This window comes from Sceloporus occidentalis, unplaced genomic scaffold (assembly GCF_023333645.1).
Source record: "Sceloporus occidentalis isolate IW3139 unplaced genomic scaffold, rSceOcc1.0.p SCAF_2, whole genome shotgun sequence".
Lineage (NCBI taxonomy): Eukaryota > Metazoa > Chordata > Lepidosauria > Squamata > Phrynosomatidae > Sceloporus > Sceloporus occidentalis.
In genome coordinates this window covers 131,646,758-131,663,430 of record NW_028316982.1, presented here as the reverse complement: position 1 = coordinate 131,663,430, position 16,673 = coordinate 131,646,758, and the positions used below count along the sequence as shown (strand labels likewise).

At 41.4% G+C, this 16,673-nt stretch overlaps 1 protein-coding gene across 5 annotated transcripts in view; it reads left to right on the top strand.

The window, feature by feature from the left end:
- The first annotated feature begins 2,384 nt into the window (after window positions 1-2,384).
- AKAP11 (A-kinase anchoring protein 11) overlaps window positions 2,385-16,673 on the top strand; it is a 41,784-nt gene continuing 27,495 nt past the window's right edge. For 3 of the 5 annotated variants that reach the window (XM_089511022.1, XM_089511021.1, XM_089511017.1), the window contains exon 1: window positions 6,171-6,298. The gene's annotated coding sequence lies outside the window, so the exon portion shown is untranslated. Of the gene's footprint in view, window positions 2,407-4,166; window positions 4,186-6,170; window positions 6,299-16,673 lie in introns of those variants that run through there. The other 2 variants (XM_089511019.1, XM_089511020.1) reach the window with 2 other exon arrangements.

Here is a 16,673-nt window from a genome sequence, read left to right as displayed (position 1 = left end):
CCCATGATTTTTGTTATCCATGTAAGGGGAGGGGGAATGGATTCCCCATAGATAAGAAGGGACGACTGTATTGGCAAAAGCACAAAAGAATATTAGGAGAGGACTGAAAAAGTGGAAAGACCTTTTAGTTCTGACAATAGTGTCTGATGATGGTAATAAACTGGATGAGGTTGAAGCTTAATCTAGCTGAGACAAAGGTATTTCCAGTTGTTCAAAAGGCAGATCATGAAATAGGGATTCGACCTACACTGGATTAGGTTACACTTCTGTAATGTGAATTCTGGCTAATAATTATGATTTTGCCATCTTGTGCATTGCATACTGAAAGCAAAAGCTAAAATATGGTATAAATAAAGACTTTAAAAACATATTCTGTAGGCTTGCTACACTGACCAAACAAACAAACAAAAAACGGCCTCACTTCACATTTGGTCCATAGCTCCAACTAAACCAACTAACAGAAACAGCGGTTTTCTTTTGCCTTCCAGCATGCATCAACCTATAACTGTTATTGTTTACCTACCAATCTAGACTACCTTGCACTCTAGTTGGATTCCTCCCTATCCAGTCCCCTTTCCTCCTCTCCAGTTCCAGTAGCAGAGAAAGGAAAAAGAAAAATGTACTTTATATTTTATTTATGAAAGCATTCAGTCATGAGATTAGTTGTAAGGTTCTAGACTGGGCTACCCCCTCCCTCTTCTCTTCACCCAGGTGTCACATTTGTGTTTACTCTTTGCTTTTAATTCCTGGAATAGCGTATAGACATTTTATTTTCTCCTCCCCAATTATTTGCTTATTTTCTCCTCCCCAGTCCTCCCATACAAACATTGCAGATCTCTGCACAAGTGAGTGAGAGATGAGCGAATGAAGGAGTGAGCAAGAAGTGAGGAAGTGTGTGAGATCTCCACACAAGCAAGCAAATTATGGGGGGGGGGGGGGGGGAGAAGAATGTATGCACTCCATTCACTGAACTAAAAACAAAGATGATACAGTGCTCACCAGGCATGTGTGGGGGTAAGGATCAGAAGAAGTAAAAAGAGTAAAAACAAATGTGAAACTTGGGAGCTGGGTGGAAGAGGGTCACGTACCCCAATCTAGTTCCTCACTGCTGATCTCATGGCTATAATTTATAGCATACACTGAAGTAGAAAAACATAGCAACACACACCAGGCTTGTTAGACCCAACCAGTCCTGCCAACCAAAATTTCTCCTGTCCCCAGCCTGATGCCATCTTGATACCATCTTGTCACACACAAGAAAACCCAGATTTTCAGGGGCAAAAATGGGGTAAAAGATAACTTTTTAGAAATCAGATGAAAGCCCTCTGAACCACCTTGCCTGCAAATTCGCCACGACTTCCCTGTGAATTGTCAAGAATATTGTGTGCCTGGCTTGTGGCAACTGTAAGGTCAGTATGGATGGTTAGGTCAGTGCAGACACATTCTGTATTAAGAGACCAAGAAACAGTAAAACATTATTCCATTTATGGAATACCTACTATATAAGAGTAACAGGCAAGATGCCAGACTAGTTGACTTGGAGCACTTCTGTTTTGTACCTCTAGTCCTTTATTTAATGAGGAAATCTAAGCTGTGTTACTCTCTACAGTACTTTGGTGCCAATCTAATGGGCAATGCCAGAAAATAGATACACTGCTGTTTGGCTGCGATCCCCAAAATGGGAGATATGATCCTCTTTATAAAACTCTTGACATTCTGCTGATCTAACATAGAATTTTACTAACTGATCTCAGCTATAGCTCAGTTTAGAAGGAAGATAAATGTTCCTGGGCATTACTTGTTTAAGAGAAAATTTGGTAGCAGAGGGAGAAATAATATGGAAAGTGATAGTGGTCAGTCGATGCATCCCCCAAAAGAACAGTTCAACATACTTCAGCTAACATCTTGTTCAAATACACACATGTGAAATTAAACAACCAGGTCAGGTAGCCCTTGCATAAGTAAACAAAAATATGTTGAACTTTCTAGAGACAACTTTCAAGGTTGTTTCAAAATGCATGCAGGATCATGCCTCCAACCGCCCCCCTCTTCACCTAGCTGTATTTCTCTTATGGTTTCAATTTGGTATTCTAAATGCATAGATCTATACTTTTTTAAATGCTGGGGGGGGGGGGCAGTTGGTGAGGCAAACTTATTTGCTTTCTCCTTTTTCCTCTGTTTTGCTGTTCACACATGTTCAGAAATGGATTCTGGAGGAAGCCGCTGTTTACTTTGCCAGTTGTAGGCAAGGACAGAGTAGGATCAGCTGGTGAGGAATGCCATTCTTTCCCAGCTCAAACTTTAATGTGTTGTTTACTGCAAGCATGCTACTACAGCCTGATGCCAAACTGCTATGTTTCTCAATTTCCAGCTGAACAAAGGACCAGGAGGAAACGGCAGGACTGGGTGGGTACTGAAAAAGCTTGTAAACAAGATCCTCTTTGTCAGAAGTTTTTGTTAACTAAGATATATCTGTATAGCCATGCTGAATAAATGAAATGCATGTGAATACAGGCTGACTATCCCTTTCCCAGAATTCTGAAATACTCCAAAACCCAACATTGTCCACATGAGTGGCTGAGATAGTGACACTCTTACTTTCTGATGGTACACTGTACACAAACTTTGTTTCATGCACAGAATTATTAAAAATAATTTGTATACAGTTATATTTGGACTATACGTATAGATTGTCTACAAAACATAAATGAATTTCTTGTCTAGACTTGAGTCCCATCTCTAAGATATCTCATTATGTATTTGCAAATGTTCCAAAATCCGAAAGAATCTGGAATCCAAAACACTTTTGGTCCCCAGCAGTTTGGATAAGAGAAACTCGACCTGTATAGTACACTGCTGAACTAAGTTTGAAATATGTCTGAACTGTCCTGTGGAAGAGATACTTTAAATGTAATGCAATATATTGGAAATACTGAATTGCTGCCAAATACTCCAGTATATGTAAATACGTGCATGGCAGTTCCTCAGCTGACTAAATATGAGTTATAATGACTCTGGTCCAAAACAGACTGCAGAAATAACCCAGTTGAGACCGCTTTAACTGCCCTTGCTCATTGCTAGGGAATCCTGGGAATTGTAGTTTATTATGGCACCAGAGCTGTCTGACAGAGAAGGCTAAGGCCTGTTACAGACTGCCAAAATAAAGCTGCTTCGGATCTCTTTGGAGGTATGCTGTTTAAATGATGCATGCATCCTAAGAATCCAGAAGCTGCACCAAAGCGGCACTCCAGTGCTTAGGAATGGAGTGTGGCTTTCGCGCAACCTCCAGACTCTTAGGACCCATGCATCGTTTAAACAGCATACCTCCAAAGAGACCCGAAGCAGCTTTATTTTGGCAGTCTGTAACAGGCCTAAATGTCTCACTTAACTAAAGTTCCCAGAATTCCTTAAGATTCACCCAGGGCATTTAAAGCGGTCTTAAATTGGATGATTTCTGCAGTGTGTTTTGAACCTCAGCATTGTGTAAGTTGACCACTCCTTACCAAGGTTAGTTACTACAAGCACTTTTTAAATCTGGAATGTAATTATAAGAAATAATATGCTTACACTAAAAAAAAAGTCTATACAAACAGTGCACCCAGACTATCTCATGTCTGTGAAGGAATATACTTATTCAAGGACATTTATAGTGATATAACTATCCTGTTATATAAATTTCCTGAAATTCTAAAACTTAAGACATTCTTAAGTGGAATGCTGTTACAGCTCTGCCTACTAGATAGTGTCTATATCTATCTATATATCTATAGATATAGATATCAATATAATATTTATAATGCTGTAGCAAAAGCAGTCAAAGGATATAAGGCAAAGTCTATCTAAATCAGGTCAATAAGACTTCAGGAAAAATCCACCAATATAATCTTAATCCAAGTCTATCCTCCAACTACAGAGGCAGAAGAAGAAGAAATTGAAAGATTCTATGCTGGAGGCCAGGAGGAAATTGATCACACAGCAAAATAGGACTTCTTATTAATCATAGGCAATTGGAATTCAAAAATAGGAAACAGAACAGAATGAAAGATTGCAAGAATATTTGGAGGGGACCAAGAAATGAAGCAGGAGACCCACTGACTGAATTTTGCAAGACCAGCAGTTTGTTTATTGCAAGCACAATCTTCCAGCAACCCAAGAAGGGACTGTATATATGGAGATCGTGCGAAGGTCAGTATAGAAATCAAATAGACTACAAGAGTGGAAGCAGAACATGGAGAAGTTCTATATTCTCTGCAAAAACAAGACCAGGAGCAGATTGTGGCAAAGACTACGAACTACTAATAGCAAAAGTTAAGCTAAAGAAGAACACGATACCAACCATTATGTCAAAATATAAACCTGAAGAACATCACAGTATAATTTAAAGATAATATGGCAAAATAATTTTCAATATCAAGCCTACTATTGACCATGAACCAGAAGAACTCAGGCCTGAAGCCAGGGACTTTGTCAGGGAGGAATGTGAAAAGACAAAAAACTATAGTTCCCAGAATTTCATAGCATTGAGCCACGGCAGTTAAAGTGGTGTCAAACAGGATTATTTTTGCAGCATGGACGCACTTGGAAAAGGCTTTCTTATTCAGATAAAGCCTTTTAATGGGGAGTGTTTCAGTTTCTTCTTGTTATGCTTTACAAATGTTTTCAAATTTTATTCCCTGCATAATAACTTATTTGTTTTGTGCATGGTCTAATATATTGGAGTTTGATCTTATCTTTTTAAATTATGTTGTAATCTGCCTTGGATCTGGAATTAGTACTTAAACAGCCAGTGAGGTCCAAAACACACTACCGAAATAATCCAGTTTGAGACCGCTTTAACTGCCCTGGCTGAATGCTAGGGAATTTTGGAGGCTGTAGTTTTGGGAGACATTTTGCCTTCTCTTTCAGAGAGACCTCTGGTGCCACAATAAACTACAATTCCCAGGATTCACTAGCACTGAGCCAGGGCAGTTATAGCGGTCTCAAACTGGATTATTTCCTCAGTGTGTTTTGGACCTGTGTTTCTCAGATTGTTCCATGAGCAGGGAGACCAACTGAAAACTGGGAGGAAGGTGGTGGTAGTTGAGAAATAAATTAGCTGGACTCTTGAACTGAAAGCACTATGTTGCAGCAGCTCTCCCTTATTGTATAGCATTTAATTGAGAAATACAGCCCATATATAGTATTCTATAATATTGCAGAATACTATATATATGGGCTGCATTTCTCAATTAAATATATGTATAGTATTCTATGATAAATTGGATTATTTATATAAATTTATATGATTTAGAGTGCCAACATGGAGTAGTGGCTTGAGCGTTGGACAGTGACCCGTGGAGACCTGGGTTCGAATCCTGGCTCAGCCACAGAAACTCACTGGGCGACCTTGGGCAAGTCACACTCTCTCAGCCTCAGAGGCAAGCAAAGGCAAATCTCCTCAGAACAAGAAAACCTTGCCAAGAAAACCCTGCCATAGGTTCACACACTGGTCACTGTGCGTCATACTTGGCCTTTGGCTGGAGCAAATATTATAATTATAATAATTATTATTATTATTGCTCCAGCCAAAGGCCAAGTAAGACACACAGACTGGCCTCAAAGTGGCCTCAAAGGTGTGTGAACCTATGGCAGGGTTTTCTTGGCAAGGTTTTCTTGTTCTGAGGAGATTTGCCTTTGCTTGCCTCTGAGGCTGAGAGAGTGTGACTTGCCCAAGGTCGCCTATTATCATACTAATTATTATTATTATTATTATTAATTTCCACAGGGCCACTATTAACGCCAGGAGTGTTTGTATTGTGTGGAAACAGAGGCCCAAAACACACTGCAGAAATAATCCAGTTTGAGGCCAGTTTAACTTCCCTGGCTCAAGACTAGGGAAGAATGGGAATTGTAGTTCATTGTGGCACTAGAGCGCTCTCTCACAGAGAAGGCTAAATGCCTCACAAAACTACATTTCCCAGAATTCCCTAGCACTTAGCCAGTTAGAGTGGTCTGTCAGAGTGGATTGTTCCTGCAGTGTGTTTTTTAGGCACAATAACAATACAGTATACTTCTTTGAGGGGGGCTGGTGGGCGGGGCTTTTCAGTGGGCGGGGCTTTTAAACGACCGGGCAGAGAGGACAGAGCTTCATGGGGCGCTACTGCGCATGCGGGGAACGTCAGCAGCCGAGAGGGCGTTTGTGTGTGTATATGTGTGTGGAGATCCCGTGCGGATGAGGAAAGTCTCGCGAGAGGAGGAAGGCCAGTGAAGGAGATGGGGCGAAAGCGATGCTCTGCAGGCAGCGGCGGAGGAAGCGGCAATTGAGGCAAGTGGCCGTTGCGAGCGAGGTGTGAGGGAGGGAAGGCCAGGGACCTGTAATCCCTTCGGCCAGTGGTCCCCAAACTGTGCCCTTTAAGAGATTCTGGACTTCAACTCCCAGAATCCCAGAGTATTGGCCAGCATTGCTGAGGCTTCTGGGAGATGAAGTCCAAAATTTCTCAAAGGGCACAGATTGGAGACCACTGCCTTAGACGGAGGAAGGGGCGAGACCCCTCAGCTTGTCCCTCGTAGGCCACCATCCCTCTTCCTGCTCTTCCTCCTCCTCTTGACCACCTGCGTCTCTTTGCTGAGGGCTTCTCTGGCCCCGCCCCCTCCAGCTGTGCTCTCTCCCCATCATGGCAGCAGATGGAGCCCCTTAGGAAGCCTTTGGAAGGACGCCTTGTTGTTGTCGTTGTTGTCGGCTGCCTCTTCTCTTGGAGGCTTCCCCAAGACCCTCTGGGTCCTCACTCTCTGCTCAGCCCCATCACAGAGCCATAGAAGAGTGGGGAGAGACAGACCCAAGAGGGCCATCCAGTCCAGCCCCATTTTGCCATACAGGACCCAAAGGGTGCTCAGCAATGGCTCCTTTTCCTCCTGGAGAGAAGTGACCAGTGGGGTCCCACAGGGCTCTGTCCTGGGCCCAGTGCTATTCAACATCTTTATCAATGACTTGGATGACAGAACTGGGAGCATAGTTATCAAATTTGCAGATGACACCAAATTAGGAGGAATAACTAATACCCCAGAAGACAGGATCGAAATTCAAAATGACCTGAATAGACTAGAAAGCTGGGCCAAAGCTAACAAAATGAAATTCAACATGGAGAAATGTAAGGTATTGCACTTAGGGCGGAAAAATAAAATGCACAGATATAGGATGGGTGACACCTGGCTGAACAAGATTACATGTGAAAGGGATCTGGGAGTCCAAGTAGACCACAAGTTGAACATGAGTGAACAGTGCGACGCGGCAGCTAACAAGGCCAATGCAATTTTAGGCTGCATCAATAGAAGTATAGTGTCTAGATCAAGGGAAGTAATAGTGCCACTGTATTCTGCTCTGGTCAGGCCCCACCTGGAATATTGTGTCTAGTTCTGGGTGCCACAATTTAAAAAGGATGTGGAGAAACTGGAGAGTGTCCAAAGGAGGGCAAGTAAAATGGTGAAGGGTCTGGAAACCATGTCCTATGAGGAACGACTTAGGGATCTGGGAATGTTTAGCCTGGAGAAAAGAAGGTTAAGAGGTGATATGATAGCCCTGTTTAAATATTTGAAGGGATGTCATATTGAGGAGGGAGCAAGCTTGTTTTCTGCTGTTCCAGAGACTAGGACCCAATGGAGCAATGGATGCAAGCTCCAGGAAAACAGATTCCACCTCAACAGTAAGGGCCATTTGACAGTGGAACACACTCCCTTGGAGTATAGTGTGTATCCCACTCTCTTCCATGTCAGCATCCCCTGAAGTTGACAGCCACAGCTGCTGGTGAAACATCAGGAATAAACTCTTCCAGAACGTCCATACATGGTAATAGGGAATACAATGGCTTGTATGATTCTAACTTTTGTGCTCAGTTGTATATCTTTGCATTTTAGGATTCTGTCTAGTTCTTTCATGGCTGCCTTTCCCATCTGTAATTTTCTTGTGATTTCAACATTTTTGAAGAGGACAACACATAATTCAAGTTACACTGTGGCACCTGACCTCTCTGATGGAGAAGGCTAAATGCCTCACAAAACCACAGTTCCCAGTTTGAAGAGCGCAACACATAATTCAATTTATATTCATTTAAATTCCCTAATGAGTCATAGTAATTATATTTAATATTTTAAAAAAACATACATTTGTTGTTAAATGCTTTCGAGTTGATCTCAACCCATGGCGACCCATTGGATGAGACACCTCCAAGACCCTCCGTCCTCCACTGCTCTGCTTAATTCCTCCAAACCCATACCTGTGACCTCCTTAATAGAGTCCATCCATCTGGCATGTTGTCTTCCTCTCTTTCTACTTCCCTTCACCTTTCCTAGCATTATTGTTTTTGAGTCGTGCCTTCTCATTCTGTGTCCAAAGTACGACAGCCTGATCTGATTTCTGGCATTATCTGCTCAAGGATTGGCTGCCCAAGGTATCCTCAGCACACTTCTCCAGCACCACATCTCAAATGAACTGATTTTTTTTTCCCTTACCCATTTTCTTCACTGTCCAGCTTTCACATCCATACATAGGTTAAGGTTATGTTTTTGCACTTTAGGATCTTGCCTAGTTCTTTCATGGCTGCCTTCCCATTCCTAATCTTCTTGTTTCTTGACTGAAATCTCCATTCTGATCAGCGATTGATCCAAGGTATGGGAACTCTTTGACTATTTCTATTTGATCATTAGCTAGGATGAATGGATAATGAGGAAATGGAAATATGTGAAGTCGAAGGCTTTCACGGCTTGCATCCATAGTTTTTGTGAGTTTTTCGGGCTGTGAGGCCATGTTCTAGAACGTAGCCTGAAAAACCCACAAAAACTAAAGAAATGGAAATAGTTAAAGATTTTCCATACCTTGGATCAAACATTTATTAGAATGGAGACTGCAGTCAAATAAGAAGGCTAGGAATGGAAAAGGCAACCACGAAAGAACTAGAAAAGATCCTGAAGAGTAAAGCTGTAGCTAAATTCATTGTGAAGAATTTGGTTGGGGTGGGCAAAGTACAGCCCTAGGGCTACATATGCCCCCCAAGATGGTTCTTGTACCCTTTGACATTTCCAGATTTCCCAACTGCTATTTTTCTGGCCTCCAAAAGGTGAATTGCCTCTACCAAAAGCCTCCAAGGAAGGACAAGTCGCTTTTCAAATGGTCCTTTTACACACTGTCTAACATTTAAAATTACTAGAAATGGATTTTTAGTCACTTCCATTTTTGTATGTGGCATTTTTGGCAGTCTGTGCATCCCGCAGAAGTCTCAAGGGTAACACATTGGCCCCTGGATCCACTGAAGTTGCCTATTCCTGAATTAGGTTATACAGTCAGCTGTCGGTATCCAGGAATTCTGAATCCATGAATTCCACTATCCACGGCTTGAAAAAAAACCACCCACCCGCCCAATTGCAGAAAACCCCACCCACCCAATTGCAAAAAACAAACCTTGCTTTTGCCATTTTATATAAGGGAGACCATTTTTACTATTCCTTTTTTATATAATGGAACTTGAGCATCCATGGGATTCTGGTATCCGCAGGGGAGGAGGCGGTCTGGAACCAAACCCCAGTGGATATCAAAGGGCCTCCCTATTGCTGATACATTACTGGTATGCATGCACATAATTGGTTGCTGTGTTGACTTCATGAAACTAATGTTTACTTAGGTTTTCCCCCGCTAATATTTTCTCATTGAAATTAGCTTCTGTGCTAGGCCACACAGAACAAAACATAACCCTCTTAAAGCAACATATGAATGCCTTCCCCAAGCTGCTGCATGCCTGATGTTTTATCTACAACTCGGCATTGTTGGGTCAGAGATCATGTGAGTTGTAGCCTAAAACATTTTAAGGATACTTGGGCACATACACAGTATCAGAATGGGATGTCTCAGGTTTTGCCAGATAAAGCAGCTAGCTGAATAACATTTTTTGGCTTTTTGCTAATGAGTGCTCAGGACAGTTGACCATACCAAAGTACAAATTAAAAACAGAATATAGGTTAAAACATAACCAAAAAGCAAATACATGAAAAACCAATATAAGATAACACCTAGGTAGTAAAAGTCCCTGTCCTGCCCTTCAGCATGCTAAAAAGCTTGCCTTCCTATCAGTGGAAGGACAAATCCTTAGGAGGAAATTCCAGTCATGCTTGCTTCACTTCAAGCTAACTCCTAAGTCAGAAAGTGTCTTGTTTATCCTTACTGCTCTATGTTGCTGTTACAGTACAGTGGGTATACTATCAGGCTAGAAGTACTCAACAGAAGAGGCTTATTTGCTTTGGGTCAATTAATTTATTGAGAAGCAATCCAGATGAGCTCCACTTCAATTTGTAAAGTCTGTGTTTTCTCTGTCTTTCTTCTCACCATAAAAATCTGTTAAGGGGAAGGAACAGAATATTGCTTTTTGATTGGTAGTGTTGAAAGTTGTCTTATCTGGAAGCACCCCGTGACAGGGACGCACAAGATTCAAATCACCACTCAGCTATGAACCTCAGTCTTGGGCCAGTTATGGTGTCACCGCCTCATCTTCCTCACAGATTTGTTGTGGGATTAAAATGAGATTAAGAATTACACTTGCCATCTAAACTGTGTGAAGAAAGTGAGATGCAAACATAAGTACATAACTAAATAAATGTATTTGTTAACCGAATGAGGGTGTATTGTAGATGAATCCATTAGGGGTCAGTTATAGATGGATAATAGCAAAATGGACAGACATGGTGTTGAAAGCAGTGCAGGTTTAGCCTCTTGGTATTAATAAGCTCAGTACTATAAAGAGAGTAACTGAACAAGCCAGGTACAGCCATCATAACCATCATCTCCCTTATTACTTTTGTCTGTAGAGTCTGCCCCAGTGTGTATGTTGAGGCAGGTCCCAGAAGCATTGTGGAAGGAAAGATAATGGTGGATTTAGCAACTGGTACACCTTGTTGCTGTTAAAAAGGTTTTTAAGAGGGAGCTGATAGCCACTGTAGTGGGTCCCAGTGCTTTCCCCATCATTCTGGGGATTGAATGGACTTCAGTCATAGAATAATAGCAATTGGGCATACCAGTTGCATTGTCTTTAGTAATCCCCCCCAAAAAAAACCCTACTAGTTTCTGCAATGTAGGACATCACAACAGTTAAAAAGCAGAGGGAGGGGGGAGATCAGTTTCGAACCATCCAAGTAAGCTGACATCTGTTGAGTTTAACTGGGTTGGCAAAGGTCAGTCAGGCATGTTAGCTCTTTCAATCTGATGTTAGCTCTTTCAATCTGATGTGTGTCTTATGCTTTTAAAACAGATGTCTTTATCGCTAGACCACATGGCTAGATGTAAAGAGAGACAGACTTCTCTATCTTTAGTAGACATTTAGAAGAAAGAGTCTCAACCACTGTCCAATATGGTTTGCAATCCTCACATCATGCTACACGTGTATTTATGTAATTCTTCAGCAAAGTGTTAAATTCTATTTGTTCATGCATCTGATACTGAGATGCAGGGTTTTGGGTAATTTAATAATTTCAGCTCATCAGTTTAGTTGTGCTACACATACATGTGTTGATACAGTCCATAAACTATACAGTTTATTAATCTTGTCCTACTCCAGTTGCTAACTCCAGTTCCACTCCCAGTATTGTTACTGTATATGTTTATTGTACTTTAAGTAAAGCAGTTATATTGCCAGTTATTTACTATTTCATTTGTATGTACAGCAAGATAACCAAGGCCTGTTACAGACAGCCAAAATAAAGCTGCTTCAAGTCAAAGTGGAGGTATGGTGTTTCAATGATGCATGCGTCCTAAGAGTTCAGAACTAGCACCAAAGCCACGCTCCAGCCCTAAGGACTGGAGTGTGGCTTTTGTGTGGCTTCTGGACTCTTAGGACGCATGTATCATTGAAACACCATACCTCCACTGTGACTTGAAGCAGCTTTATTTTGGCTGTCTATAACAGGCCCAAGACAGTTATTTTGAAGAACAGATGTTTACCTTTTTCATTAGTAGTTCAACCTTTGTATGTTCAAAAAGAATGGTGCAAAAGTAAAGCTGTTCCTTTTCGGTTTTGTACCATTCTTTTTTCTTTTCTAATTAAATTATTTATTGAGTTTTTACAATAAAACACATAAAGTCTGTAGAACAATGACAAAAACATCAACAACAATAACTACTAACTACAAGGTCCAAGGATATGTATCTGATGGATAGTTATTCTGCAGCAGAATAAAAAAATTAGTTCCTAGCAAGAGTCGGAGAGTCTGACTTGTCAAGGTGTAGAGTGTCCATACAAAGGCCTATCCCCCCCCAATAAAACGAAGCCTGCCAGACCGTAAAAGGCCTGTTTAAATAAAAATGTTTTCGCCTGCGGGTAAAAGGCCAGCAGTGAGGAGGCCAGCCTAGTCTTCCATGGAAGGGAGTTCCAGAGGGTGGGAGCAGCCACTGGGAAGGCTCTCTCTCAGGAGAACCTGGGATGGTAGTGGGACCAAGAGAAAGCCTTCTCCTGAGGATCTTTGGACTCTAGGTGGTTCATATGGGGAGTACATGCAGTTCTGAAATTGTGGTTTTCAGTTCTCCTTGCCAAAATGAGTGCACATATTGGCCTTTTCCATATGTGTGTTCCAGGAGAAGTTTGTCGATAACTGTCGCCATCCCTTAAGTATGAGATGCGGAGTTCAAAGAAAAGTTTTCAAAAGAAAGGAAAACATAGGTGGAAATTCTCCTGCTGAGGCTAGGTGTGATGCAAAGGAAGCAGTCAGGTGTACTTGAAGCCAGGTAATGTTAGTTTGTTGTAGGGAAGTTTTGATGGTGGTGGTGGTGGTCTTTGGTAATCCACCAGAAAAAAAGGTCTAAAGTGCTGTAGAGTTCACATCTTCACAATAACCTTAGTGGGAATTAATCATCTAAGTAAGAAAGAGGATGCCAAAACAAAACAAAAAAAGGTTTAATTGGAGAGTGGTCTGGAGCTAGTATGTTTCCATTTATGCCAAATGAGTAGGGAGTTAGATAAAAATGGATTAGATAGCCTACCAAGTTTCTGGTTTGAAGTTTGGGTACAGAGGCAAGTAAATTCAGTGGACTTCATATTATAAACTTCTAGATATACCCATCTGGTAGCGCTGTTGTCCTTAATTAATTGAATAGTTTGGCTGAGTTGGAAAGCCTGGAAATATAGGGCAATATCTGGAGACTGCTAGACCACCATTCTTGGAAGTGATGTGTCTGGTGGATTTGGGAAATCTAGGTCTCTTTATTGAAAATAAATTGATCAATTAATTTTTGCCATTTCTTGAATCTAGATAGGGGAGGAGTCAATGGGTTTGTTTGAAACAGGAAAAAGTCGAGGGATCATGAACACCTTGACTAATGCAATCCTGCCAAGCATGGAAAGATTTAAAGCCTTCCATTCTTTAGATTTATGTTGCATCCATGTGTCTACTGGGTTATAATTTCGGGGTATGAGCTGCTGGATGACTTTCGTGATTATTATTACCAAATAGGAAAAACCTGAGGGATGAAGTTGCAAGTTCATTAGGTCCTGCCAGGATGTTTGCTATTGGTAAGAAGTGTTCAGAGCCATTAATGTAGATTTGTTAAAGTTAATTTTTAGACCTGAATAACTACCAAAGGACTCAATTGGCCTTTTGAGAGGCAGAAATGATAATTTGGGGCATGAAAAAGAAATCAACACATCATCAGCATAAAGCACAAACTTATGGCATTGGTTGCTGATGCAAAGGCCAGTGATATTAGCATTGTGCCAAATCATGTTAGCCAAGGGCTCTATTGTCAGTGCAAATAGTTGAGGTGACAATGAGCATCTTTTTCTGGTGCTCTTGGAAAGTGCAAAAAGTGTTGAGTTGATGCCGCTGACCAACACTGTCACCTCTGATTTTTCATAGACGTGTTCCTATGAAGCGATCTCCAAAATCCATTCCTTGAAGGACCCCAAAAAGAAATGGCCATTCCAACCTGTCAAAGGCTTTCAAAGCATCAAGCAAAAGTAAGGCTAGAGGAGTCTTTGACTGGTTGGAATGGCGGACAATATTGAGTACTCTGCGGACTGGGTCTGCTAGACATCTACCCGGCATGAAACCCCCTGGTTAGGATCAGTGTATTCTAAAATAAACTCATTTATTCTGGAGGCCATAATAGAGGTAAATATTTTTGTATCTTGATTAAGGATGCAACAAGACAAAAAGATTTAGTTTCTGGGCATTCTTCTTTGGTTTTGGGGATTGGAATTATTTGGATTCTATGCCAGTTTGTCAGTACAGGAGCATTATTAAGAATGGAGTTAAAAAGGGCAATAAGATGTGGTGAAATTTGGTCAAATAATAATTTGCAAAATTCACCCGAAAAGCCGCCTGGGCCTGAACTCTTATTCTGTTTCAGTTCAGCTATTATTGTCTTTCTGAGTTTATATGGGTGAATAGGTTTGTTTAATTGTGATTTATGAGAATCTTTGAGCTTCTTCAGATTTAGAGATTGTAGAATTTGGTCCTTGTCCAAATTTTGTGGCAGTTCGGAGGTATATAGTTTAGAATAAAAGTTTTGAAATTCTTTCATAATTTGTACCATTCTTTTTGAAGCACCCTGCATTTTCCTGTTATTGGCCAGCAGCAATAGTTCAGCAGAGGAACATAACTTTATGGCATGCAGTGATGCCACTCTGTTACTCATATTCACTCAGGAAGTAAACGCAAATAGCTAGACTAATTTTGTCTCACTAGGAAATGTGAGATAGGATGAGGACTTAAGAGAGTAAAGTTGTATTTTTAAATATTAGGAAAATGAAATCACCTGGATTATCTTCTTTCCCCACAAGGACATAAAGCAAGAAGGGATTGGCACTTGTCAAATATTTGACTGGGTGGTCAAAATGTTTGTTTTTATTTTGTTGTGGTCAGGTATTGCCTAATATTCCACGAAGCCAAGATTGTCACTATGTAGGTCTCTGCTTCCTCCCCCCCAAACTTCCTTTCATGGTGTCATTTTTTAGCAAGGGGGGGCGCTCTGGAAGCTGTTAGGTCCCCATCTGTGTACTTGTCAGGGGGCCAAATGGAGAAGCACAGTTGGCCTTCTGTAACTGCAGGTACGTCTAAACAGGAACAGGGCAGTCACCAGTGGCAAAAGTCATTGCTTAGGACAGCTCATGACTGATTTTACTTGTTGCATGAACCTTGGAGTACACCATCCATTTGCTGTGCTTGTCTTCCCTCATAAAGGTCTTGTGAGGGATTAGTCTTCGGTCTAGAAATTTTTTAACTTGGACAGTGTAATCCAGTATATTTCTAAGCAGGTGAGTGTATTTAGCATCATAAAGATTAAAAATCAGTGTAATTGTTTTTACCATAACTATGTGCACAAGAATTGTCTTTCGCTGATTGTTGAGCAGAATGGTGAAATGTTTTAAATGTAATAAACTAACTAATAACACTATTTTGTAATTATAAAATCTATTGCTGATTGAAGTATCCTTATCATTAACTTTTTAATGAAGCTTATGTTTTTAGAACAGCTGAAGTTTGACAGTACTGGGATATTGAAGTAGCCAGCCCTTTAAAAAAACAAAACCTGAAGTGGAAATTTAAAATACACTGTTTGTTACTCATGGAATGTACCAAAGCATTATATTTAAATCAAAGTATGCGATCAGTTAGTCAGCATGGTATAGTGGTTTGAACGTGTGATAAAGTCCATGTATTGTTAGTCGGTATGATAAAGTCCAGCAGTATTGCCTCCAGCTGTTTCCCTGCTTGTCAGGTATGTGTAGATGGCGGGCTCATCACTGACAAGGGTTGGCACCAAAGGGGCAACACCAAAGGGAGCCGCCACTTGTGGTGGAGCCAGGGCAAGGACCAAGTACTCCGCCTGAGCATGTAGAAGACACAGTTTCTGTAGATTGGGGGGGGGGGGGGGGAATATCACACTTATAACCCAGCTGGGAGTGAGAGTGCCAGTTGAAAGACTGGGCATTGGTGGCGGGCAGCCCAGAACCATCTAGCTGGCTACACGTAGTGGTGAGTAGGGGTCTGACAGAGTAGCCAGCTAGCTAGTCCCTTTGAGTGGATATTGTTTCTGCTGACAAATAGAATTGTTTTAAAGGTTGTTTTAGAGTGTTTTTCTGGCTTTAAAAATGGAAGTTGGGATGGCGATAGAAGTTGTACAGTGCATAGGGAGGTATAGTGATGGCAGGGCCATATGCTCTTATGGAGGAAGGAGAGAGAGATGTTTAATATCTATCTCACCTTCCAATCATCCTGTCATTGCAGGGAACTTGGAGAGTGAGCCAGGCTACTCACAAAACCTCACCTTGCTCTTATGTAACACCAGGTCAGTTAAAAATAAAGCACATATCATCTATGACCTCCTCAAGGAGGGAGGGGACTGACCTGGAATGCTTTACAGAGACCTGGCCAGCTGACAGTGGTCCAATATGGGCACAGGCTCACTCAGCTAGATACTGTGTTAGTGAGCAGGTGAGGGAAAGTGGGCAGGGTGGGATGAGTAGCTGTGGTCTACAAAGACCACCTGAACTACCAGAGTAGATAGCTGAGCCATATTGAGTGTGTATACCTGCGCCTGAAAACTAGGGATAGATGGGATTCTGTTAGTATACCATCCACCTTGCTGCCTATCGGAAGCGCTGGCTGAGGTCACTGAACTTGTCTCGGAGCTGTTGTTGGGAGTCCCCTAGACTTTTGCTTCT